We start from the raw sequence: 26,357 nt of genomic DNA on the forward strand, positions 1-26,357 counted from the left end.
CGGTTCGAAAGCGGTATACAGTGCCAAATACCGAACTTCAAAAGGAAATTGAAAAGAGCACTGTACAGCCGAGTTGCGATTAGCTGTGAAGTTCAAAACAAGGTCATGTATACTGCCAAGAAGCTTTATACGCTTGCAGGAACAGCGTGTGTCGGAGGCAGAGTCTGGCGGTGTCGATTTCCTGATAAAATATTTGAAACGCCTTTGTCGGAAGGTTGTCAATTTTAGCGCACATAACGCCCCTGTACTACACAGTACACTTGTCCTGCAGACTTCTCAAAACACCAGCAAATGTACTTGCCATGCCTGCGCCATTTGCTAAATAGCTAGCCAGATGTTTACAACGGAGAGCAGCTTCCGCCCATGTCCCCTCCGTTCTCTCCCAATCCCACTCTCTGATTGGCTTGCGACAAGCGATGCTCTTTTTAGGGGCGAAGCTCCTTAGGGTGTGGGTCTGTCCCTCCTCTGTAGTAGTAGTCGTCGTAGTAGGTAGCCACGTCTACTTTTATGAGAAAAAAAAAATTCCGAGAGTTGTGGCCGTAGCGGAATCGAACCAGGGACCCCTCGCTTCTGAACGCGTGGAGCGAGCGCAAACGGGGCGCGCAAGACGACAGAGAAGGACAACTTCTCTATCGCTTAGCGTGCCCCTTTTGAGCTACACATCGCTTCAGTTAAGTTTATAATCTCCTTGGAAAGAAAAAAACTCCTTAGGTACTACTGGCCAAGAAAATCTGGCAGTCCATTTATGACTTGCGCGCTTAATGCGTATCGTTCACTTATGGTGTGCACGCACACGAAGTGCACGGCTCATCAGATTCCACCTTTTAAATTTCAGGCAATTTTCTCACGAAGATGCAAAGTGCTGCTTTACATCTAGTTCAGATAGACAGCACACGAACTTCCAACTATTCATGATATATAGACAATACCGCGTTCGCCGCATCACTCCACGAGACGGACGAAAACAGCAAAGTGCATGGGGAGTAACTGTTGCAGTTCGTCCTCGCCGTTGCTCTCTTTCGGACCAGGAATCGTACACTTACTCTGGAAAATTTGCACACGCCACGCACACTCCTGCAGTTACTCCCTTGAGGGACGGAAATTTCTAATTGGAACGGGGCAGAAGATCGATCCCTCGAAGACGGCTGTGCCTCTGTGGCCGGAGGCGGTCACGTCGGGGGTATGGGGTGTCGACGGCTGGGGTTCCCAGGAGTTAATTGCTTGGCGGCGTTTCGCCCAAAAGCAGACAAGCAGCTCGGAGCTGCCCTATATAGACAGCGTTGCAGGGCCGAGTAACAGGTCGATCCCTGATATATAAGGGAGTTTTAGATTTCGTGTACGCAAACGGTGGTTTGGGTAGCCAAGGGGACCTTTGCGTAAGCAAAGCGCCACGCCCGGTTTGCGTTCTTTCGTACTCCTTTGCAGTTCTCTTGTATCCCTCTTCGCGTTCTTTTGAAATCCAGGCTGTTCGTATCCCCTATAACGTTGCGTCGCAAACTCTAAAACTCCCTACAGTGTAATCAAATGTATCACGTAGCTTTGCTGGCCGTTTTTCACGCTAGTGCGCGATATGTGTCCTCGCAAGGGTGTTTTTATTGTAGTTTGTAACGCGAGCCGATCCTGGACGCAGTGCAAGAAGTGGTGTCCAAATGCAAGCCCCAGCGACTGTTCCCTCCGACTAGTGGAAACTATATGCTGCTGGTCACATGCGCCAGAAGCAATTGCAGAGCCGGAAACACGTCATGGGCATCATGTTTCCCACATTAGTTATGGTGATAATGCTGTCGCGTTACAGTCGCTCAGGTATATATACCTGTATGATATATATAGCGTGTATAGATCTATAGTTTCGTCCACCCTTTTTCTCCTGGTTTGACGCCGAGTAAATGTGGCGGAAATTGAAATCATTGCATTCTACCGGTGCTAACATATGGGGCAGAAACTTGGAAGTTAACAAAGAAGCTCGAGGACCGTTCAAAGAGCGATGCAACGAAAAATGTTAGGCTCAACGTTAAGAGACAGGAAGATAGCGGCGTGGATCAGAGAGCAAACGGGGATAGCTGATATTGCCCATATTCTAGTTGACATTAAGGGAAGGAAATGGAGCTGGGCAGGCCACCTAATGCGTAGGGTAGATAACCAGTGAACCGTTAGAGTTATAGAATTGGTGCCGAGGGAAAGGGAAGCGCAGTCGAGGACGGCAGAAAACTATGTGCACGGTGTGATGAAGTTAGGAAATTTGCAGGCGCGAGTTGGAATCAGCTAACGCAAGAGAGGGATAACTGGAGATCGCAGGGAGACATAAATACAGCCTGATGATGGAATGGCGTAAGTTTGAAATAAAATACAATAATTGCACGCATCATGTGTCTCTTCGCGTGCATATCCTCTTGAAATGATTCAATAAAGCTTCGATCGCTTTCCGCTTCGCTTCGCTTAGATTCCAACGAGTGCCTCGGATCTGCAGTGATTCTTTATTTGTTTTTCCTGGATTCACCTGCGGAGAGCGGGTAGCGCTCGCCTCCACGTTGATCAGAAAGCGGTCTGGCGTGACCGATCTATTTATAGCACGCCCGGCGCGCCCGTGTTCGCGGGACGTTACGTAAGCTACGGGTCCTCGTTTCACGTGGCACGAAAGCTGCGCCATCATTCGACACGATATGCTGCTAGCGCGCTAAATTTTATGCACGGTAAGGAATCGACCGCGTTGTCCGGTGCAGCGAAAAGTGGTCTTAATGCGTTCGCATTAGGAGTGTCAATGTGTGGGAAGTGTTGGGAAGCCGAATCACGTGGTAGAGCTGGATACGTGGTCTGCTCCGAACCGCCGTCACTTGCGCTTCGCTCCTCGAAAAGGTACGACGTGTGTTGATCGAGTTCCTGAACAACACCTTGCAATGTGGTGAATTCGGTGTAAAGCATGGACCCCGGATATCAAAAACAAAAAAGAAAAAGTGTGACGTAATGCTAACGCATTTCATTCGCATTTACAACTAAATCGTCCCTGATTTTTTTTTTTTTATTTTTTTATTGGAGTTACTCTCGACCAGAGAGTGAAACGGGACAAGAGAATTCGCCATATGAGAGTCAAGTCAAAACACTGCACTTAAAGTACGTGACGTTCATCTTGGAATAGGTGTATAAAAAAGAACAGATATAGGACGACATGGGACAAATTCACCTGTTCCTTCCGTGTATCCCTATCTTCCTATTCTATTTTTTTTTATTTTGCCGTTAATAGTGACAGGAACTGTTCGAACAACTGTAAGAACCAGGCTGAGTGCAATAACACGAGGCAGTGACTGATCTTTTCTGATGCACAGTGTAATGTGTACGACGCTAGCCGTGCACGTGTGCTTGGATGACACGGACACGCACTTGGCTTTGCTCGTATAGTGTCGTGCTCGTATACGCTGCACGCTTTTCTCAGCACAACACAGTCGCATAGAATCAGCACTCAGCTCCTTCCAAACACGCATGTGTTGTTATGCTGTTGTACTAGGCAGGTAGTCATCTCAGTGCAAACGAAAGAAAGAAGAAGAAAGAAAGAAAGAAAGAAAGAAAGAAAGAAAGAAAAGAGAAAGGGTGGGTTAGTCGCGCGACAATAGGACTGTTCTCCTCCCATATTTCCCGATGAATACAAGAAGAAGCGAAAGGCAAAGCTCCTTCCGTATAGGATCATAGATGGAGGATCATCTCGACGCACTAACTCAGCGACATGGGAAGTCTCTCACCGGGGATAATGCAGCCAGGTGCATATCCTTACGTCGAATCCACGCTCACGTAAAACGGAGCAGTATATACGAGGGGTCGACTGCAGTATATATATAGCCGCGCTCCATGGGAAGGTATAAACGATGATTGTAAGCTCGCTGAAAGCTATAGGCTTTTCCTGCGCCAGGCATTCCCGCCGGGTTAGCGCACCAATACATGTATGTAGAAATGCACTCTCATCTGTTGTGTGTATGCGTCTCGCACACTCAATAGCTATATAGGGTGTCCAAGCGGAGGCGCCGCCACACAGCCACACTGCGCATGTGGAGAACTCGAACTGAGATTGGGTAACTTTGGGTACCCTATTTCTAAAACTCCGTAGTATTTCGCACCCACCAAACACACCTGGGACGTACGTACGTACATACATACATACATACATACATACATACATACATACATACATACATACATACATACATACATACATACATACATACATAATACATACATACATACATACATACTACATACATACATACATACATACATACATACATACATACATACATACATACATACATACATACATACATACGCGTAAAAACAAACGGACGGACGGACGGACGAACACGTGTTGACAAACATCGCACGGACTCGGGCAAGCGCTCTGGTTTCGCAATGTCGTCCGCATAGCTTGCCACCCGGCTCCCCAGTATGAAAATAGGCACCCGCATGCATACACTGTCCACGCAGGGCGCATAGCCGTCGCCGGTGGCTTTCCCCGCAGGCGTATATTGGAGGTGGCCGTCGTCGACGTCCACCCCCCTGGGAGCAGCCGCCAGGAGCTGCTGTTCCCGCTGAGTGGTGGTGTGTGCCGGGAAGGGGGGGACCACTCGCCTATCGATTGCTATTGGATTCCCATCGGGCCTCCTCTCGCCACCCGCTGTCCCGAGCGCTTTCGTTCCATGGCTTCCTCGGGTTGGGTTTTTGGGATGCGGCCCGGGAAAGAAGTGGGAGCGAGCGCGCAGGGCCTTGCCGGCCCGGTGTTGTCGCCTAGATGACGGCACCCGCGCTATACTGCAGATGATGGGGCAGATCGGTTTGACTGCGTCCAAAGCATGCAGGGCAAAATGGGGCATTCAGCAGATTGCGGTCGTTGCTTCGATGCCCCCCCCCCCCCTCCCCTTCTCTCTACAGTTCCTTACAGTGTGTGTGTGTGTGTGTGGGGGGGGGGGGGGGGGGCTGTTTTATTAGCTTTCTATTGTAGAGAGAGTCTAACTTTATTGACAAGCTGGAACTGTTAGTTTCCCATGCTACTCCCGATGTTGGGTGAGCAACGTGATATAGGCATTGATCACACAAACGGCACATGCGCACCTACATACACGCACGTGCCTAGAATGTCCCGCAGCTCCAGCAGAGCGGCTGTGTATATACGTATAGTACTGTCTTCAGTGATTGTGTGTCTCTGGCAAGTAACGATAACAGGCACATAGAACGTGCTGCAAGTCCTTGAGAACATTATGCAGAGAGCACATTGGCGAGTCTCCCCACTGCATTTCGCACTTCAAGTATAGTTCGTGCGAGCCACATTGTGTCTGATGAAGTCAAATCAAGCTACTTTGCCGCTTGTTATGCGGACCAACCACGCTACAGAAGGACAGGATCCGACTTTTGTGAGGAAGCTTAATTGGTTTAGAGGCGTTTCTCACAAAACCGTAGTAGCTGGTGGCTGTGACTAGCGCGGTGATAATTAACAACCCGCGTTATACTGCATCTCGGGATGTTCGAAACACCTGAAAAACCGGCGTGTGGTTACGCTTTGACTTTGTGTCAGTCCTGCGCTTGCGAGTAAGCGTCTGAAATTAAGCCTCTGATGTGTCCGTTTTGTTGATATTGTTTCTTTTTTTCTATATTTTCCGTCTGGATACCCATTTGCATGGCTTTAACTTTTAACTTTACTCAGTCTTTTTTTTCTCGACCCTTTAATCTGAGGTTTAGCGTTCTTATCTAGATTTTATTGATCTTGCAATATGTCCGATTGTGTTGGTCTATTGTAGTAGTGTTTTGTTGTCGGCTTTCCCCGCAAGATTCTAAGTTTTCTGATGAATTCGATCATCGCCGCAGCGTTTGTGTTGCGAAGTATCGGTCCAGCCACTCCTCGACGGTTTGCCGTCGAATCCTTTGTTTTGTGCGCAGTTACAAGGAGAGACCTATTAAGCGATAAGCTCTTCTATCCCGAACCATACCGAGCGCAACCCGCTCCTGCAACACCATGGGGCCTCGTTCCCCCTTCCACGAGTCTTATTTATTTTGAAAACACCATAGGCGGGTTTCTTCATTTATAAATCTTCTTTCTGCACTTTTTCTTTCCCTCTTTCTCGGCTCGTTGGCCGCGATGGGAGATTGTTTAAAATGTCGCTTCCAGTCGTCCGTGCAATTCGTCATATCGGCCATTGCCGCGCGCCGGGAGGTGAAAAGAAAACGAGAAGAAAAGAGAACTGGAAGAAACGAAGTGCAGGAGAGCGGCGAAAGCGTAAAATGAGTTCTGCAAGGAAACGCCGCGACGTTGGCGAGGCCGGAGGCTGCTCGGACAGCGAAGATGAAGCGTGCATGAACAAGTAGAGGTCGTAATAACTCTCTCTCTCTTTAAAAGGAAAACGTGTAAAGGGTGAGAAGTTTTGACGGAACGGCAGGTTTCGAAAAAAAACAACAACGAAAGCGAGAATGTAAGATTATGAAGGGTTGCCGGTTTGTTTCAACTTCTTCTCTCTCTGTCTCCCCTTTATTATTTTTCATTCATGTGGAGCGAAACCGAAACATTAAAGAAAGAAAAGCATGATGGAGGTTAGGAGAGGGGAACCATCGCATTGAATAACAGCGCACGTGGGGGCCTTTACGCCTAAGCCGAAGTTAAAAAAATGCAACGAATAAGACGATTCTAAGAAAGCAAGAGGAGAGGATGGAAACTAAGGGGCGAAAATAATGTGTACGGCGGCGCGCGACGGTTTATTTCGCCGGAGTTGTTTCCTGGTTTCTCTTTCATTTCATTTTTGTTTCCTGTTTTTCATGCCACATATTAAATTGGAAGGAGTAGTGAGGAGAAGGAATATGCCAAGCGTGGAGCGCATTAACATGGGAGGCGGAGGTCGGCCGCGGTGGGCGAAAGTGAAAAGAGAAATAGAAATTACGGGTAAAAAGAACAGAGAAAGAATATTTACAGGGCAGAAAGAACAGAAAAATAACCGTGCAACGTTATGGAGGGTATACGACGTACTCACTGAGGCGGTCACTGCACGGCGCCAGGGGTTCAGTATAACGCCGATAATTATTAGCCGCACTTTTTCTGTACATTTCTCGGTCTTCGAAGCTTGCGTTTACGAGTATACTTTTATGCATAGGTTAAAGGAAAACGTACTATGATGTTTTTTGTCGTTTTTTTTGTTTTTTGTTTTCTGAATAAAAACAATGAATGAATGAAAGAGTAGTGTTCCGGCTGCAGAGGGCACACGGACATGCTATAAGGGCAGCTCACACCGAGCCATTTATCTGTTTTCCGCTTTCATGCTCACTATCGAGCCGTTCGATTTCTCTGCAAGCCTCGGGTGACCACCGTGAAGAAACACACAGCCAGTGTTGCCCTGATTGGGGCAGCGAGGAACCGCGCCGGCCAGAGGGCGCGAACTCTAGTTTTATGCATGGCTTCAATGAGGTAACGTGAAAAGAGACGCGATGAGAGCGTATATAAGGATGCGAAGGAAAAGAGGGGGAGGGGGAGCTCAGGAAAGAGTGAGAGAACCGTGGTTCGCTGATGAAGGGAATACTTTAGCGCTCGAAGTTCGCTCCGTTATGCAAACAGCCGCTGGAGGCAAGAGCTAACGAAGGAGTCAACGTGAAAACGCCTTCCTTCTTTTCTTTTTTTTTTTCTCTCTTCTACCCGTGACCTCGTACATACGTGTATACGTTGTATGACTTCTTCGTCTCTTATCCTGCGTCTGTGAAGTGCACTTATGCGTATCATTTCTATTCTCATCATTAACATCTTGTGTAGCATGCTATAGGCGTGTGACGCTAGGCAAGATTGCCAGATTCGTGAAATCTATCTTTTTTTTACTCGGTTTTGGTTTAAGTGCTGAACACGGTAAAAATGTCGATTATGCTATGCAGCTGCCTTCAGTGCATGTCTTCGCTCATAAGTTTCTCATTTCCTCTCTATTTAACTCTTTCTTCACCCTCTCTTTTCCCACTTTTTTGCCACAAGCCGTGAAACCATGGTGTCCTGGCATGTGGCCACTTTGCCGACGTTTCCATCACGAAGCGCGCAACACCGGCTGAAGCAGGGGTGCGCGCTGTGGTCTGCGGAATCGGTGATCTTGCGGGCTGCCAGAACTCAATTCTGACGTAAAAAAAAACAGCGATATTTAATTCAAATCTCCACGAGGAGTATCCCGCGCAGCTGCCGCGCGGCGGTGGCTCTTGTTTCATTGTAAGTTGTTTAATGCAATGGTCATACTGCACTTTTGTTTGTCCGCGGTATGTTATAGATATGGAACACCCCACGTTGCTAGATACCAGCCTGCTAGGTAAAGCTGGGTTCTCGACGGCAAGTAAAGATCTTTGCGCATCGAACGAATAACGAAGAGTTCCTTGGAACCGCTTCCACTGCCTGTGTGTGTGTTTTTCTCTTTCTCTGTCGGTGCCTTTGACTCCCAGCATGTACACTGCACAGGCTCATAACACGCAGACGCTGATGATGTATCGCCTGCCCCGGTTCCGTTCCCCTTTTCATAAAAGGAACGACTGAGAGGAAGCCGCGCTTTCCCGCACAAAGAGGCTGGCAGCAACAAAAGAAGCCCGGCTGCGCATGAATGGGCCAGAGCTTTTTCCTTACAGAAACTTTCGGAGAATTCGCATTCTTCTCTCTCTCTCTCTCTCATTGCGCGTCCTCGTGTTTACTGCGCTTTGCATATTCACTAAGTCCCGTGCACCGCATTGTCCTCGCTCGCTGCAGTGTGAAACTTACTTCATCCTCTCTCTCTCTCTCACTACCCCTTCCTCTCCGCTCAGAGACGTATTTAGAGTGCTTTAGCATAGCGCCGACATTTTAGACAGCATCTCTTGCTGGGCGACAGCTTGCGACGTTCTGTTCGATCGTAACGTTTTTGCATATCGCGGCTCATTTTGGCGAAGTAAACACTTTCCTTTAGAATGTATTACTGCCGTCACCTTTACCCGTATATTAGGGTAGCACATTTATAGAATTAGCGCACTCAATCATTTTGAGCGCTCTGGTCGGTAACCCTGGCGAAACGCAGATGTCACAAAGTGTAGCATCCTGCGCTGCGGTCACGCCCTCCGTTGTCCATCTAGGGACGATATGCTAAAATATTTTGTTAAGAGATATTTATTAGACGTATACAATGGTGTATGGGTATGCCGAAATACCGGCATACGCATAACTCCGGATCAACAGCGCTTGGGGCGACGCCTGGCGAATGTTCTGCACGACTCTTTATGCCTTTTCTCCCCAAGCAACAAAAAATGCATAAACGCGTTCGCGGGGATTATGTGGCTGCCGACATGCTTACGCCAACTAAGTCGGATAAAGAAAACAAAAATATTATTTCGTATACCAAGTCGCCTTTGCGCTATGAGTTATAGTGCAACTGTACAACACTCCCTAAAACGTTATAGATTATAACATTTTAGGGAGTGTTGGCAACATCGTATGGTTTGATCTGCAACGTAGAAAGAAGCGCGCTCAGAATTTCGTGTTTCCTTGCTCTTCACTATTCAGAACCGCTCTTATAGCGTTCATATGGCGTTCATAGTGTTCTTATACTGGAGCGTTCTCAGGCAATCGGTGCACCGAGTTGCCGATCTCGGCTACGAAGGTATGTCATTACACCGCATCAAACGAAGTCTGGAACGGTAGAGCTTAGAGTTGACCGAGTTGGATTCCTTGCATTCTGGTTAAAACAGTGCCAAAGACGATGGTGACTCGCCGACAGACCGCTGTCGTGCTGTGCAATGTTCTGCTCCTCGTCTGTCGCCATGTTTGACCACAACGAATCCTATAGAGGGGGTCTAGTCGGAAATCGGGCTGACCGAGACCAGCTCGATTGCGTTTACATGCATTTTAGGAAGCGGATCGAGCGAATCGACTCCATCCCTTGCAGCTGCTATGTTTACTCGAACTCGGGTTCACACAGCTCGGATCGACGCTATAGCTTGACACGACTTAATGAACCCAACAACCGCTTTTTGTTCCACAAGCCGGTGAAGGTATGAAGGGGGGGGGAGTCTAGGAGAACAAGTCTAGCGCGCTTTTGGAGGAAAGCAGGAGTTTCTGCGGCATTCTTGACTGCTGTCACCGACCTGTCAATGGTTTCCCGAAACCTACATACACGTATTTCCTTGTGACGTCGGAGGCGCCACTCACCTATGGAAGCGATTACACTTTACGCTAAATCCGGCGAATGGGCACGTTATAGCGGTAAGTTTGCCTTATACGCCCATCCACGGTCTCCCGCATATACCTGTACAAACATACTGCCTTTGACCACCACTCAACCGGAAGGTAAAGAAAAACACGCTGAAAAAAAAAGGGGGACTCCGCGTCGTAGAAACGTGAAGCAAAGGAACCACAAGGCCTCAGCGAGGCCCCCTTTGATGGAACCGCGGCGTATACGTAATACAGCCAAGACTCGATGCCTCAGTGGACGCGATGATGCACTCCGTCTATAATACTCTCGGCGTTCGAGCGAGATCGCGCTGCTTTTTTTTTATATGTATACAGCCATCTCGCGCACGCTGATGTATGTGCGTCAGCGGGGCATACACTGCCTCCATCATCGGAGCAATACAGTAGACGTATCGGAGGCATATGGGCCCGAGGGAAAGATAAATATGGGCGCCAGCGGTGGATGGCCCCGTGCGCTTCCTTCTCCTCTGCTCGTCGGTGCAATCCCTTCCGTGCCTTGCTTAACGCGTAGAGAGAGAGAGCGCGAAGAACCTCTTTCGCGCGACTCCGAACGGGCGCTCTCTTCTTGCGAACGCAGCGTGCACTGTGTCTGCCCCGCGGTTCATTTGCATGCGTTTTTGTTTGATCTTCCGCGGCCTGAGGGGGGAACGGGAGATCAAGAGAAAGGGGGGAAGAGGCCTGAGAGGAAGGAGTGGGGGGGGGGGAGAGAGAGAGCAGTCGCAGCCTCTGTTGCTGCCCTTCTTTTTTTCTTGCGTTTGTCTTTCTTCATCACTTTTCTCTCTCTCTCTCTCTCTCTTTCTTTTTTTTTTTTTTTCTAGTGTGTGATACTTGGAAGGAGTTTTACGCCTCTTCGAACATCTTTCTTTTCCCTGCGCGCGCGGCGAGGGTTGTTTGCCTTCGTTTTAGTGCGATCCGCCTGCGTGGCTCTTTTGTGGACCTCTCCTGTTTTTGTCTTTGCCGCGAGGTCGTTTGGTATTTCTTACGTCCGATTTCCTTAATCTCCCTCCCTTCTCTTCGGACTCGGTACAGGGAGCAGGTGCTCTCTATCGCATCCTCTCGCTTTAGTTGGTCGCTCGTCGGCGCAACTTAATTGTTTTAATTTTATTACGCCGCCTTGCCAAGCTATTCGTTTGCGTTGCGCCAATTCCTCTTCGCGATGATGGCGGGCGCGAGTCCGAGCGGCCGAATCTATTATTCTCCGTTGGTGCACTTCCGCCTCGTTGTCTCGGTGTCCAAAATTCTACACTTGTGTTTACGAGGTTTTGTGGCTTTCTAGTTCTTACATTGTCTCCTTTTTATCTTTCGTTGTCCACATTTCGCACGTTTTAACGAGTCTGCTTTCTTTTCGCTTTGCTTCCTTGCAGGATACTTGAACGCAACGAGGTGTGGGATAACCTGTACGCCAGCCCCCCAGGTTCTTCATCCGGGGAGTTATAAGGTAAGTACTGCGTCGTGCAGTAATTCTCCCGAACAGGTTTCTTATAGATGTAAGAACAAATAATGTACGTGACTTGCGTCTGTGCAGGCGAATGGGCTTATTATAAGGAAGTGGGGAGCGTTTCAATTGAAGGGCTCGCGTGGTACACGAACAACGATGGACAAGTGTAAACTCTTGAGAACTCACCTTGCCGGTGCACCCTGTCGTTTATCGAACTACCACCGACGTCGGTGGTAGTTCGATAAAGGCACAGTCGGTGCAAATTTTTAGCTGTATCAGATGTTCATAATTACGATAATATTATACGTACAAAACCTTAATGCGCGCGCAGAACGCAGGATCTGTGGAAAATAATTCTGAGATCCCTGTACAGCGTGGAGTTGCAGTTTGCAGAGACTCTGTATATTAATGCGCGCAACCGACTCGATGTTTCATTAATTTTAAATTTAGGCTGCGTGCCTGAACAGCGTTGAATAGACAGCCGTGTTTTTTTTTTTTTTTTTTTCATAACGCAGCGCGCTGATTGGTCCGGAGTTTCGGGGTATCACTGTGTATATCGGTCGCAGTGTTGCTGTAATAACTGACGAAGCTGACACACGAGGCCTTGGTGGTGACCTTCGCACAGGTTGAAAAGGAACAGACAGTATGCGTTGAAGGTTTGCACCGACGGCAAAATAAGAGCGACGAGTAGTCCTCTTCTCAGCCTCCTTCCCTGAATACGAAAAAAAAAAAGAAAGAATAAGAGAGAAAGAAGAAAAAGATTCGTGGGGTAGAGGGAGAGGGGGATCGGGCCTAAATGAATCATAGCAGATGGAAAGAGGGAGAGAAAGGGCGAGAAAAAAAAAAGGCAAATCGATGGGCCGACGGAGCACATTCGCTGCTCCGACCAACCGGAGCCCAGCAGAGGCAACGGGGGTTCTCGTATTCCCGTTTGGCTGGTTATTTATCCGTTCGTACTACGGCGAAAAGCGTCCCGACCCGCAATACACGCAAAGGTCTGTCTGTCTGCGTCTGTCTGTCTGCACGCTTGCCTCGGGGGTGCAGCCGAAAAGGCGGTCTCTTGCCAGTTGATGGCGAGGTGCCCACAACTCGGCGAAGTTGTACACGATCGCTAGTGCTCACCGATCGAGCGATGCGGATGCGATCGAGCGGCGGTTTTAGAGTGCCGCTGCTATACAGGAAGGATTCTTTCTCGCCGCGATACCGGCATGTTTACATTCGTGCTCCTTTGCGCCAACGCCAGGAGGAGCTGGATACGTTGATACAAAATGTGTTGATTCGTGTGAAACGTCTATAAATAGGGCGAATACGATTTTCCAGCGTGTTCATCCTCGCTATATAATATGAGCGCGTTTTATTGTTTTTCTGCTTGCTTCGCCTGCGTCTTGTTTACGCTAATGGCGTATGTTCTCTCCTTCATGTCTTGTGCGCTGTTTCTCAGTATGGAATAGACCTAGCCAACGAGCCCAAACCACCACCGTATATTGAACAGAATTCCGCTCTCTCGTGTGCTTGAACGATTGCAGGAATCTGTAATCAACCTTGCTACGTTAATTGCTTGCGTTCCTCGTCTTTCGACGGGAAGCAGGAGATTCTGCCTCGTAAGTGTGTCACCATTATGCTCGACATGTCCCCGATATGTATTTTTCTAGCATCTTCGAGACAAGCTCATCCGTCAGGAGCCGGCGCGCTGCCCGCAGCGCTTATCCTAGAAAAACACCGTTGCTGGAAAAATGTGTCCTGTTTAAGCTACAGATTGGAATTAAATTACGGGGTTCCACAGGCCTCTTATACTCGTAGCCTCACGCTTTGGCGATTCAACGCCGCACCTCTTTTTAATAACGAGCATGACCGTCAATCGAACGCTGCACCCCCCCCCCCCCTTCCCTTTTCTTTTTGGGTGTTTTATTGGAGCTTTCCTTACCGATATCCTCGGGGTATGGCGTGGCTGATTTACTCGCCGTGTAAGCTGGGCGGAACCCGGAGGGGGTGTAATTATGTTCGAATGTGAATTGCAGTCCCGACGTTCACGAAGCAGTGTGCTCAGCAGCAAACTGGAAAGACACCAGCTCAGCTGACGTTTGGCAGAAAATTGCAATCAAACCTCCGCAGTCTGTTCCCTGCAGATTCAACGCGTAGACGGTATGTGTCGATCGCAAACATGTCCTTTCATCCCTGTTAAGAAGTTTTTGCACGCATCCTCAGAACGGGACCACGGTTGCGTTCCAAGTGTTATTGTGTAAGAGCGACCGCACCCCGCTCTTGGCTCATCCAAAAGAGTCTCGGGGGTGATATGACGTCCTATGAATCACTACCGGCGTGGGTCCGCGGCGTTAGGAAAGATGAGAGTCGCACCCCCATGGCGGAGGCTGCCGACGCTCACGGAGCCGATCAGACTTGAACAACCCACACAGGCACCGATGCCCGCCGAATAGGTATATGCAGTTCTCGACCGACATTGGGGAAGGCTGCTGTGTCGCGCCACTGCGAGCCGCATCGCTCCGTTCACAACCGCCTCTGCGCCAACATCGCCCTCGCCCGCTCCGACCGCCGAGACTCCGGTAACCTGAACCCAAGCAGAGCCGCAGAGGGCGGATAGCGTCAGCGACTCACGCAAGCAGAACACCTGCAGCCGCCTAGCCGCCGCACTTCGTATAAAGAGCTAAATAAAGAGTTTCACAAAGGCATAACAGGAAGTAAACTGTCATTATTTCAGAGCGGCATCATTATCTGTTCGACCACTGATGATTACTTCGAGTCTGCATCTTCCGCTGACCGTTAGATAACGTCAACACGTTTAGCATTACCACAGTCATCAATTAAGGTCCGCGTCCACCGCTTCCCGCAGTGCTTGGGAACCGCATTTCTCTTTTATTTCCTATTTTTGTTTACTTTCTCGTGTCCTGGAAGTCTGTGTGCACGGTCTCTCTCTCTCTCTCTCTCCCTCTATCTCTCTCGTTCCTCTCTCTCTCTGACAGGTCTCGCTGGATTTCTGGCAAGGAGAATCCGTGAGGTGGGGTCTGCCGGCGGGGTTTCCTTGATTAAGCGCGTTAATCTTGCACGAGGAGGGAGAGCTCGCGTTACCGGAAGCCGTGCTGGAGTTATGCGCCTGCTCCCGACACTCGGCTGAAGGGAACCGTTCCTCTCGTTCCTGGTATTTCATAACTTTACTTCAACCATTTACGCATATATAAGCATCGTCATATCAATCCTAAGATCAGCGGGAGCGACAACTGGCAGTTTCGATTTATCAAGAAAACCTGATACAACGAAGCGGTAGAGAAGTCAGAAGCGTGACAGGTATTCCTAGGAGTTTCGAGGCCTGTACTGCGCATACATCGTGGCTTACAGGTCGAAGTGACTGCGCATGCGCTTACAGGTCGAAGTGACTGCGCATGCGCTGGACTCAGCTATTGCTCTAGCTGACTGTATTGCGCTGTCTCAGCGAACCATTAAATCCGCTCGCTAGAAAATAGCGTAACATAACCTCGTTGTTACGCAATACTTCGACGTGCAAGGCCTGTTTACGCAGTTTATACAAGCAGTAATAACCTGACCTATATAACATGTACGTGCGAGGTAATTCGAAGACGCGCGCGACAACGCAGGGCATCCGTCATCTAGATGTACGCTGTCTGGAGACGGGCGTCTGTTTCTAACGGTGCAAGGCAGATGACGTGGATGTGATTCCAGGTTCTTCACGTTTTGCGTTCGTGTCCTGTCCGCACGTGCGTGTATAGTCTCATACGGCATCCATATCGCCCCAAAGCGTGCCGCATTGGTCGCATGACCAGGTAAATTTATCCGGTGGATATTAATAGAGATCTATATTTCCGCCTGCTCGTGAACAGGTGTATCTGTGGAGTCAACCTGTTTACTGAGTATATAGCTCTTCAAAACGTCTCACTTTTTACTTATGAAACATGTGCAATACGCAAATTAAAACCTACACCAGTCTGCATTCTTCTAAAACCAGTTTACAGCAAACAAAGATAAAGAGATACTGACTTCAATGATGACCTGGAGTAGGTTAGGGTGCCGGGTGGCCTGGAGTGCTATTCCAGCTGTTGCAACTGCAACGGGAGCACTGCTTATCGCACTTCTGTACGTCTTATAACTGCGCACTGCACGACGTCCCCACTTCGCGAAAAGTAGCATGTCTGTCCACGTTTGGTCCCCGAACCCGTGTCTAGCGAAAATACCCCAATTCGAACTCAACCAAGAATTGCGAACGCGAAAAGACGGAACTGCCGGACGAGTCGACTACGTGGAAGTATACATTGGGAGGGTGGGGAGGGAGGTATTCATGTAGCCTGAAATAATATACTACTAGGTGGGCGCGGGATTATATATACTGAATGTACGAAGCCGCCACGGGCCACCGCAGGCGTCCCACAACGCGCCCTTCTTTGAAGAATGTCGCCTGCATGCAGGAGGAGGGCTAACGTTGCATCAGCAGTAGCAGTTGTGCAAGCGCGCATTATAAGACCCCGCGTGCTTGCGCGGAGGCAAATGCGAGGCATTCACTACCGGCGCCGCCTCCGTGTTTCCCAGAGAGCGCTTTTAAAATATTTACCGCTGTGTGCCGCGCGCGTTTTTACGTTGAGTGCGAGAAACGCGCAGGGCGTAAGAGGCTTTTCGCTCAAGCCCGCCTGAACAGAAAGAAAGAGAGGAAAAAAGAAAGCGAACCAAATATGCTGACGATCTGTTTTTGTCGATCTTCGTGTCTCTTCTACGCTGTTTCACTTGGGAGCTCTTCATTCCATAACGCCCTCTATATCTCTTTCATTTTTTGTGTGTGTTTGTGTGGGGAGCTCAAGTCTGCTTTCCGTTCGTATAGTAGCCTTCTTTTCCTTTTTCATATTTTTATCCGCCGCCTACTGTTAAACATTTTGTACGCAATAGACAGCGCGCGTAAAATATATATACTACACCCGGCCCTTTCTACCGCACGTATCTACATATGCGTCGTGTCTGTCTATTTTATATAATCTCGCACGATTCGGTCGCGTCTCGGGAACGTCTCGCGTTTCATTTTCTGTTTACGTTTTCCTCTTCCGGGTTATATGTATGCGGTCGTAAAGCGAAGGCGCGAAATGGCTCTCCTTCTCCGGCACCGCCACCCTGGGAGCAGCAGTGCGCGGCACCGTGGAACCGTGTAACTTGCTCGCCCTCTGCCTCAGCCGAGGTCGTTACCCGCGCCGCAAAGCGCGTCTGTTGCGTTTAATATTGCCTCGTGCGCCAGTTCACGTAAGAATTTAAGCGCTGCGCGAAGTGCGCCGTAAAACAGACACGCGTGTGCCCACGTAGGGGACCTTGTGATCTTATAGTTGACTAGCACCCGCCGGCGGTGGATGTTGCGTCCTGCTGCTGAATGCGAGGTTGCGAGTTCGATTCCTAGCAGCGCTGGCCGAGTTCGTATAGCATCGGTGGCCGAGTTCCGACGGAGGTGGAACGCCAAAACGCTCGCGTGCTTGGATTTAGGCGCACGTTAGAAAAAACACTCCACGTGGCCAAAACAGAACTGGAGCCCTCCTCTATACGGTGTTGATGTGTCACAGCCCAGGCGTTGCACTGCGCACAATGGTTGAACGGATGACAGTACGTGTACCGTGCGAACACTCAAGCTAGTAATAGCGACTGAAAGAGTTTGGCCTGAGCTATCAGGGGGCACTGTTGAGGACTAAGGATTAGTTTTGAGCGGTTTTTTTTTTCTTCTTTTTTTCTCCGCTCCCATCTGAATACCGAGGCGGGGAGTCGCACCCGGGGCCTAGTGCATGGCTGCAGAACGCCATGGCCAGCCAGCCCAAGCCAAACGCTCCTGCCAGTTGTGTCTATAGTACACGCCTTAGTGCAAGTGTCCCTGCCTGCTGTTGTGAAGTTGGGTGTCGATCCGAGCGGCCACGAAGGTTCCATGGCTGGTGCGGTGCCGGGCGAAAGAGAGGTCCAGTGCGACGTCCGAGGGATGATAAAATCGAAGTTTTATGTACGAATTTACATATTGAGGTTCACAAGAAGGCGTTGGCTCTTTGCAACAGTTAATGAGCTCTCCGTAACGGCCATCTTGTAGTGACAGTCGCTACCGCTTCCAAAGAATGTGGCGGTTGTAGTTACCTCGAAGGGAGGTTCTTTGTCCGCCCGTCAATAGTCGGCACCGGGCCCCGCCGTCGTCCGGGTGGGCGCTGATGAAATATTCGCTTTGCGGGAAGGACACAAAGAATGACATTGCCGTTTAGAGACGCAACATGACTGATGACCGAGTGCAGTTTGGGGTCCCGGAACTCGTCTCGTTCGCCAGCTCTGGGTCGTCGAACAGACGAAGCGACTCATAGGCGCTGTCAATTATCTTTATGTGAGTGAGGCTGGTTTCGTCGCCAGCTCTTTGGCGTCGAAAAGACCATGAAGCGAGGAGGGTGGCATTCAATAGCTGCACGCTCGCCGGTGAAGCACCTTTTGTCCAGAAGGAACGCCAGGCACAAGACTGTCCTCGCTCGGAACTGTTGCGCTCAAGGGCATGTTTGTTGAGCGCTTCCTAGAACTCCTGCTTGGTCATCTGCTCCAGGTCGCGTGCGGCTTTTCATATATAAATACTCTAAACCAGCCTGTCGGTCTCTCCTGCGCTCTCGTCGCATCGTTCTGTCTTCAAGGACAGGCAAGCGCTGCGTCATTGGCGAGACCTCACTGTCCGGGCGCATCTGACAGCTGACGTCGTTTTCCTGACAGACCTATCCGAAACGGCGATTGACGTCGTTGTGCGAGACACGCATATGCGTGTCTGCGTAGGTAGCCCGTGCACTGGCTGCGTACAGCGCACGTGTCGAACGAAAAATTCCCGTGTAGAACCGCACGAGCTACTCGGTGCAAGGACATGCCCGGTTATTCCTTGTATGCCGGAAGCACTCCGTCACTGTGTCCTCACGCGTCCACTCTTTCGCGAAAGGCCAGCTGGCCGTGCATGGAAAGCACTGAATGATGCGTTGGGGAGGCCTTCGAGAAGTTGCTCAATCGAAAGGTACCTGTCCACGGCGAATGCGTAGAATGCAAGCAAGACAACTGAAAGGGGGAATGGCGAAAGAAAGGACGCGTCATAAAACATGTATACGTGCAGTCGGCGTCAAAAGTGTACAGACCACGCGATCTGAGGAGAACGCCGAATGTTTCCGCACCAGGTCTGGACACGCAGCTTGGTATTCGGATTTCCAGCTTGCACTGCACTATACTAGAGGAGAACAGACTGCCGTACAAGGTTTTACTGGCTACTGTCACAAACAGCTCAGTAAAGTCAACGTTTGTTTTCTCTGACTCCACGTTTTCTCTGTGGAGGCCTATTCATTCAAACTGTGCAGGTCTGCGTGTTATTAATAAGCGCCGCGGAACCCTCATGCGACTCCAAGGTGTCGTGATATGTATCCCTTTACGCCCTGGACTGCATAAAAAGAAAGAAAAAAAAAGAAAAAGACTGCCTGAGAGAAAATGCACCACAGTGCAACGTCCGGGAACCACGCGCCAAAGAAAGATAGTTTTGACGCGAAACATTATTACAGTTTTCTTCCCTCAAGACGACGGCTTCCCCACAATGCCCATTCATTCCACTTTCTGCCACAGCTGCGCATTGCGTGCCTCATTTTCGTAGTAAGGAAGGCGTTCTTTCTTTCTTTCTTTCTTTCTTTCTTTCTTTCTTTCTTTCTTTCTTTCTTTCTTTCTTTCTTTCTTTCTTTCTTGTCTTGTGTCATCGCCCAACCAAGCTGTGCGCGTAGCCGATGCTCCGAGGCTCTGTTTCTGCCGCCGCTGCATACTTCATGAAGCCTGCTGCCCGAAGCGCTGTAGTAGTCGGGAACCGCATTCCCGAATGTTTGCGTTGCTCGGCGTTGCGCCCCCCCCCCCCCCCCCCTTTTCCCCCGTACGCACACCGCCGCTCCTTGGCAGAGGTATATAGTCGCGGAATTACGGTAGCATCACAAAGAAAGATTGAAAGGGAGAGCTCGCGTGAGGCTTCTTTGATGTCGCCCCACGAAAGCCGAGCGAAGAGAGAGGCGTGCGCATTCCCGAAAGGAGACACAGCTAGCGTTAGAACGAAAAGGAACAGCAAGATGGAATGGTGATGTAAGAAGAACGAAAGAAAAAGAAAATACAGGAGAGGGAGCGAGGGAGGGTTGCGAGAAACCGTTTTCTCCACTTTCGCCACCGCCGTCTCTGTCATTCCTTTCGGCGGCGGCGTGCACGCTGCAAAAAGAGAAACGCTCGCGCCCAGCTGAAGAAGGCACGACCGACCGACATTGCCGACCATTTGCGTGAACAATGGGCCGGAAAAAAAAAAAAAAAAATGTAGGGAGGCATCTCTCGGCTTTCGCCTCCTCTGCCGTGGTGCGTCTCTGTGAGGAAGGAGAATAAGGAGGGTTGTAGTGATGAAGGGAGAAATAACAAAAACAAACCACAAGACTCTCTCTCTCTCTCTCTCTCTCTGCAAGCGCCGCTGAAGGAGATGGAGAGAAAAGGCGTTGTTGGGAGAGGGAGATGTTCCGCGAGGAAGTGTTATTTCTTCTTCTTCTTCGAAGAAAGGAGGTGGAGAGGAGGCGATGCCGTTCCGTGGTATAGACCACGTGGTCCGGACGGCCAGCGCCGCGGAAGGCGCCCGACGGGATTGGAAGGTGGTTGTGGTGATGGGTGAGGGGGAGCCCTGTGTGGCGCGAACTGTTCTAGTGCTTGTGGAGCGGAGGCCCGTGGCGGCGGAAGGAAAGTGTGGCTCCAGTGTTGCGCCGACCAGGCGTCGTTGCCTGTTTCGTATGAATAGAACAACAAACGAGCGAAGACTTGGTGCGTAGGGCCGGTCGGAACTTGGGTCCACAAACTATGGCTGTGCCGTTGTTTCTGCAGAGCGTTGCAGAAGAGTTCGCGTCACGTTGCGGCACCACTGCATGGTGGCTGCCCGTGACGATGCGTATGCATTATTCGTTAACTAGTATTTTTTTTTCTCCAGATGTACTTTCGCATTCACTACAGAGCTAATGATCCTCCATGCTCACTAATCGGTTGTTTGCGCAGACACCGTGCACACTAGAAACATCCCACGGGCACTTTCTCGATGCGTCTTTCATGAATAGCTTGTGGCTGCTTTCGAGGTCCAGGGTGTCAATGTCAGCATCTTTACCGTTCGAGCGAAACAGAGGGCTCCTCTCGCACCCAAATTGAGCTAGTTGAGCTGTTAATGAAAAGAGCTGGACCCACGGTTCGAACGTAGTCTCGGTGGCGTTATGGCCACGTGTATTTAGGAACATTTTGTTTTTCCAGCACAGCTACGCAATGTGTAGACAGGAACACGGCACTCAGCGTAACGGCACATCCATGTCTCGCTCGAGGCTTCTACGTCGGTTTACCGTAAGGCGTCCGCTCCGGGCGGTGCGCACCTCCTTGCGCTGCTCCCCGCCTGGCACGCACAAAGGGGGCGTCTTCTCGGTGCTTCCCAGGGCGAGGAGCATAATGGCGTAATGGAGTCTGCGCTGCGTGGCGTGGCGGCGGAGGACGCCCCTGTGTGCACCGGTTTGGGGTCTTACGTCAGAGTCGGCTTGCGCGTGGGCCCAGATAGCGGGGCCGACACTACTGCTGCAGAGGCGGAATATTACACAGGGAAGAAAAGGAGGAAAAGAGGGAATGAACAAGAAAGAAAAGCATGCGCCGAGCGTGCTCGCGTGTACACGCGTGTGCGGCCCGCCCACCGTAAGACTGAGGACCCCAAGGAGACCGTCTCTCACTTGTTCTCTCCATTTCGTGCGTGCGTGCGTGCGTGCGTGCGTGTGTGTGTGTGTGTGTGTGTGTGTGTGTGTGTGTGTGTGTGTGTGTGTGTGTGTGTGTGTGTGTGTGTGTGTGTGTGTGTGTGTGTGTGTGTGTGTGTGTGTTTCGCATTGCACGTCAGCAGTAATGTACCTGCGACCAAAGCGGCGAGGTCTGTGATGCAAAGGAGGCTGGAGGAAGAAAAGAAAATGCAGCAGAAGACAATCAGCAGACGGCAGCGAAATGATGCCTCGAGAGGGAACATGCAAAGAAAGGGAACTCGGAATTCAAAATGTTTTTCATGTGGAACGAACAATAGTGGCAGCGGCGGCGGCGTGTTCGAATCGGAATAAGCGAGCGAGCGCGGCCGAGCGTTTGTGAAAAGAGCTCTGCTCGTTGAGCGCATAAATTCGTGTGCGTGCGCGCCTTTCGGAACCCACACGCGTGTACGGCGGATGTTGTGCGTAGCTGAATAGCGTTTTCGTGTTGCCAGCGAGCCAAGCTTATAGCTTTGTTCTTTTCGTCGTTTCGTTTCTGTTTGATTGAAGAGTCAGCTTCGCGCATGAATGCCCGCAGAGCGGAAAGTTTTTTTGCGCGGCGTTTGCTGTGAGTGCGTTGCAGCGAAGCCGTACTAGCGCGTGAAGAACGGGAAATCTCACAGCAGCAATCCGTGCGTTTTGGTATTGATTCCGCTTGGTGACATGTTACCGTTATAGCAGGCCTCGCTGCTGTTACTGTCTATTTTCGTCGCCGCTTACACTGAGCATTTGAGCAGCCGGGACATCAGAGCTTTATAGTTGGCGCGCTGTCATACGAAACCCATCTCACAATCACTAGTCGTTGGTGCCTTACTTGTTTCGTGGTCTTTAACCCGAGCGGCTCGAAGCACCGCGTGCACTAGTGGCTGTAGGGAACCCATTTTCTTTTTTCGGTGATCAGAGGCCTTTCCTTGCCAGCCTAAGCCGTTTGGAAGAAGCTCGCTTACGGAGCAACGGATACCGGGACCTTGACCTCGAACGTCATTCATGCAGAAAACACGTATACAACGCTGTAGAGACATACAGAGTGAGGCCGAAAGTCGTAATACTGACAGCGAGACACAGGGTGTCGCTCTACAAACGTGTAGCTACTGTATACATACTGTTTGAAGAGCTTTGCCTTCGCCTCGATTTCGACGTCCTGTTTCGTGCGTTTTTCTTAATTTTTTTAAGCAACATTTGTTCTCTTTCTTTCATCGGGAGACCGGGGATCTTTCGTTTTTTGCCGCAAGCTGGCCTGGTTGCAGCGTGCACGGCTGCCGACCCAGCGGCTGCGGGACGACGCCGCTGGAAGCGGTTTGTCCCGCCACTGTTACCCGAGATCGTTACTCGAGAGCTAGCTAGCTCTCGCGTTTTGTTTTTGGCGTCCGTTCGGGAGGCATCCGCTAGCAGCGCGGCGCATCGCGTACACTCTTTCTTGGTAATTGCGTGCAGCGCTGCTGATACTATGTGGAGGCTGCGCACGCTTATCTGAATAGCGGGTGCGCTACAGTGTCCCTCCGCAGTGTGCGCATGCACATCGACGCGTCCTCTGCTGTCGATACTGACGAGCAGACGAACATGAAAAGTGCGCGTTGGCGCAAGCTGGCGGCCCTTTTTTCACGATTGTTGTTTTAAGCCGCAATAAATACTCAGTGTGTAAGCGTCGTCAAGTCTCATCACTTCACCTTTGTCCCTAGTGACCGGCTGTGTGCGCTCAGATCGTGAATTCCTCGACACTGCACGGCATCGGCGAGACGAGAGCGTATATAGCTTGCGGCGGTGTTCGTCCGTTGAGCCGTTCTGGTTGCCATCGCTTTGTCGTCGCTCGGTTGCGTGGAATACGACACTTCTTCTGGGCGCTGCTCAACTTCCTGTGCCTCCTCCGATGCCAGACGGAGAGGGCGAGCTGCGTTATATCTAGGCAGAGGAGAGACGGTGGAAAGAACAGTCGAGGAACAATACGTCGCGCCACTTCTTCTTCCTGTGCTTTTTCTCTCCGTGCCCACCCTCCTGTTCTCGTTTTTGCCTTTCCATTCGTCGCTTCTCCCACCCACAGCCAAGCGCCCGAAACTTGGATGAAGTCGTCTCTCTGCTTCGTCGTCTCTGTACGTGCGAGTTGAAGCTTCCTGTCGCCCTCGTGTAGTGTGTGTGTGTGTGCGCAGCCAATTGTCTAAATGTTGTTCGACGCCCGTTTCCGCTTCCCTCTTTCTTTCTCTCTTCTCACCTCCGGTGTAGCTTCGCACTCGTGAAGGTTTTTTTCTTCTTCTTCTTTATCGCGGGGTGCGCTTTGACTGTTGCGCGAGTTGTGCCCCGCGGTAGCTTTCTGCCGCGATGAGAAGACAGTTCCGTCTCACTCGACGCTAACAACAGCGCTCTCTGAGCAAACGGTCGAACTTCTGGAAGACACTGGAACTTTCTGGAGCAAACGAACTTCTGGAATCAAGAAAAACCAGCGCTCACGTTTTGCGTTTATGGTCTGCTGCTGCTGGCTGTCGCTGGTACTGCCGTTGGCAGTCGGACTCCCTTTAGCTCATTTCGACGTTTGCGAATCGCGATCGCGGTGATGTGCACGTCGTGGGACGCGGCGGGAGTGGGAGCGTCGATCACGCGTGGCGCGCTTTGCTGACGCCCTTCGCAGGAGAAGTCGAGCGAAGCGGTCGGCTCCTGAATAGTTTTAGATTACGAACACAAGCCGCTTGTTTCCCCGAACCTCAGTCTCTCTTATGACTTCTGGATGTTTCGCTATGCCAAGATTTAGGGCGGTTGATGAACTTCCGTAGTGAGCGCACTGCTTCTCATACCACCGGAATAAGACCGTCACTATACAGCATTCAGACGTTTTTTAGGAAATGAATGAATGAATGAATGAATGAATGAATGAATGAATGAATGAATGAATGCGGAGCATCTGGCTAGTGTTTAGTTCATCGTGAAATCCCTGAAGCCGTGTAACTTTTCTATCATAGATAGTAACGAGTAATGATCTTTCCGGTGACTGCTCTTGGCTATTTTTCTTTCTTTGTGTGACATAGTGTCTGCGACAGCAGCATAAATGCTGTTGAATAGTGCACTTGCGACATCCGCTAGACAGTATAAACGTGCAGTGCAAGAAACAGCAGGGGTGAACGTCATGATATTTTTCGTGACATTCCCACACAACGATTTATAATAGTAACTCGCTGAGCGCAAGAAGGCTTGAAACAAATAAAGCCAGAACATATATGCTGTTCTTGTAACACGACTCGTTGCGCAGTTAAAATATCGCTTCGCTTAGGATTTTGTGCACACAATTGCTACTTATCAAAGCGTGTCTACGAAGCGAAACTTAACAGAGTACGGCATTTTAATTTACCGGGCGCCCTCGCTCGGACTTACTAATATAGCCGTCACTTCGTGGAATGGCTCACAGGCTGGCAGTACCGGCCGTGCGCCCGTTCTCCATACAGAGCACGGGCACTCTTTTGTTTCCTCGTCGTTCACCGGGCCGGCAGCTCGGAGCAAAACGCGCAGGCACCGGAGTCTCCTTTGTACTAGGCAACCCCTCCACGTCGTAGCACCATCCCCTCTCACCCTCTAGCGTTTCTAAACACGGCGCCGAACCCTGTGCGTTCTTGCCGTGCGAGGCTTCATTTGAGCGCTTCTTTGACGGCAGAGCACGTGACCGGGCCTCGCGCTGCCGCCGCCCTTTTGTTTCCCGCGCCGGCGCCGTCTGGTCGCTCCCTGGGAGACGCGACCCGATGCATCCTATACCACCACGTGGACTATACTACTTGCATACGGGTTGGATGGAGGGAGTGTGGGAGGGGGGTTTAAGGGGCTCGAACGTGCCGTGGCAACAACTACCACCATCCCCCACGCACCGCTCCTCTCCTCCACCCTTACCGCTCGCTGCTGGCGCTGGCATCGCCTCCATCTTCTTCTCTCCGGTTCCATTCATCGCCCGGGGGCAACACCTGAATCTGCCACCTGACGTCTTCTCCCTGCCGTCGGAGAAGTGACGCTCGAGAGAGAATGAACACGTTTTCGCGTGCGGGCCGGGCTATAGCCGTCCCTCAAAGGAACTGGCGAAGTGTGTACGCCGCCGCCGCTGCTGCTGCTGCTGCGGCGGCGCCCGACCGAGGCCTTCCGTCTGCTGCGCCACCTTGCGTTGTCTCTGCGTTGGCCGCTACTTTTTTCTGCGCTTTCGTCGCCGCGACTCTGTTGTTGCTTTCGCGTAGCCGTCTGGCGCGAGCTGCTGGATGTCGGCCGTCTGCACGCTCTGTTGAATGGCCGCCCTACGTAGCCGCCCCCTTCGTGCGAGCGTTCGCGCGCGACCGTCGGCGCGCCGACGCTCTCTCTCTACTGAGCGTTCCCTTGGTTTACTCCGCTTCTTTCTTTCTTTCCTTCCCTGTAGCGTACTCCGAAGCAACACCTGTTCCTCGGCACCGAGCGAGATGAAGTGAACGAAACGCAGTCTGGCGTGAACTGATATAGCGTCAGCTGCCCCGTTATATATACTCATTTCATTTCAGAAGTCATTTGGAAAGTCCATCAGCTCTTCCTTGTTCTGAATCCAGAAAAAAAGAAATCGTATATGGCTGGGGCCCGTTTAGGGCTTCGTTTGGATGTGTTACTTCTGGGAACTCTCTTCGCGAAAACCTCAGCGTACAGTGCCTCAGTATAAGCCAAGCGTCTGAATTCCCTGGACTAAGCGAGTGCCATTGAACGACGTGTACCTGCTGCCTCTCTCTCCCCCTCGTTTATACTTGTTTGTCTACCCGCCAATAAATGACATACGATATAGTTACCAAAGCTAAACGCTTGTGGGATTTCGTTATGCAAGTGCTACGTGGAAGCTACGTTGTAGTCAATGCAGCAGTGGGGAGAGCTAGCTGCCATCCCCTTGAAGCGAGGCTCCGATATCGACTTTTCTGAGGCTAATTAGAACGATCCA

At 50.6% G+C, this 26,357-nt stretch overlaps 1 protein-coding gene across 29 annotated transcripts in view; it reads left to right on the forward strand.

The window, feature by feature from the left end:
• LOC119445208 (polyhomeotic-proximal chromatin protein-like) overlaps nucleotides 1-26,357 on the forward strand; it is a 199,065-nt gene that overhangs the window by 50,239 nt on the left and 122,469 nt on the right. For 28 of the 29 annotated variants that reach the window (XM_049664290.1, XM_049664274.1, XM_049664280.1 and 25 more), the window contains one exon: nucleotides 11,563-11,636. The exons of the other annotated variant lie outside the window; for it this stretch is intronic. The gene's annotated coding sequence lies outside the window, so the exon portion shown is untranslated. The remainder of the gene's footprint in view (nucleotides 1-11,562; nucleotides 11,637-26,357) is intronic. 29 annotated transcript variants of the gene reach the window in all.

The sequence above is a fragment of the Dermacentor silvarum genome, chromosome 3 (genome assembly GCF_013339745.2).
Source record: "Dermacentor silvarum isolate Dsil-2018 chromosome 3, BIME_Dsil_1.4, whole genome shotgun sequence".
NCBI classification, from domain to species: Eukaryota; Metazoa; Arthropoda; class Arachnida; order Ixodida; family Ixodidae; genus Dermacentor; species Dermacentor silvarum.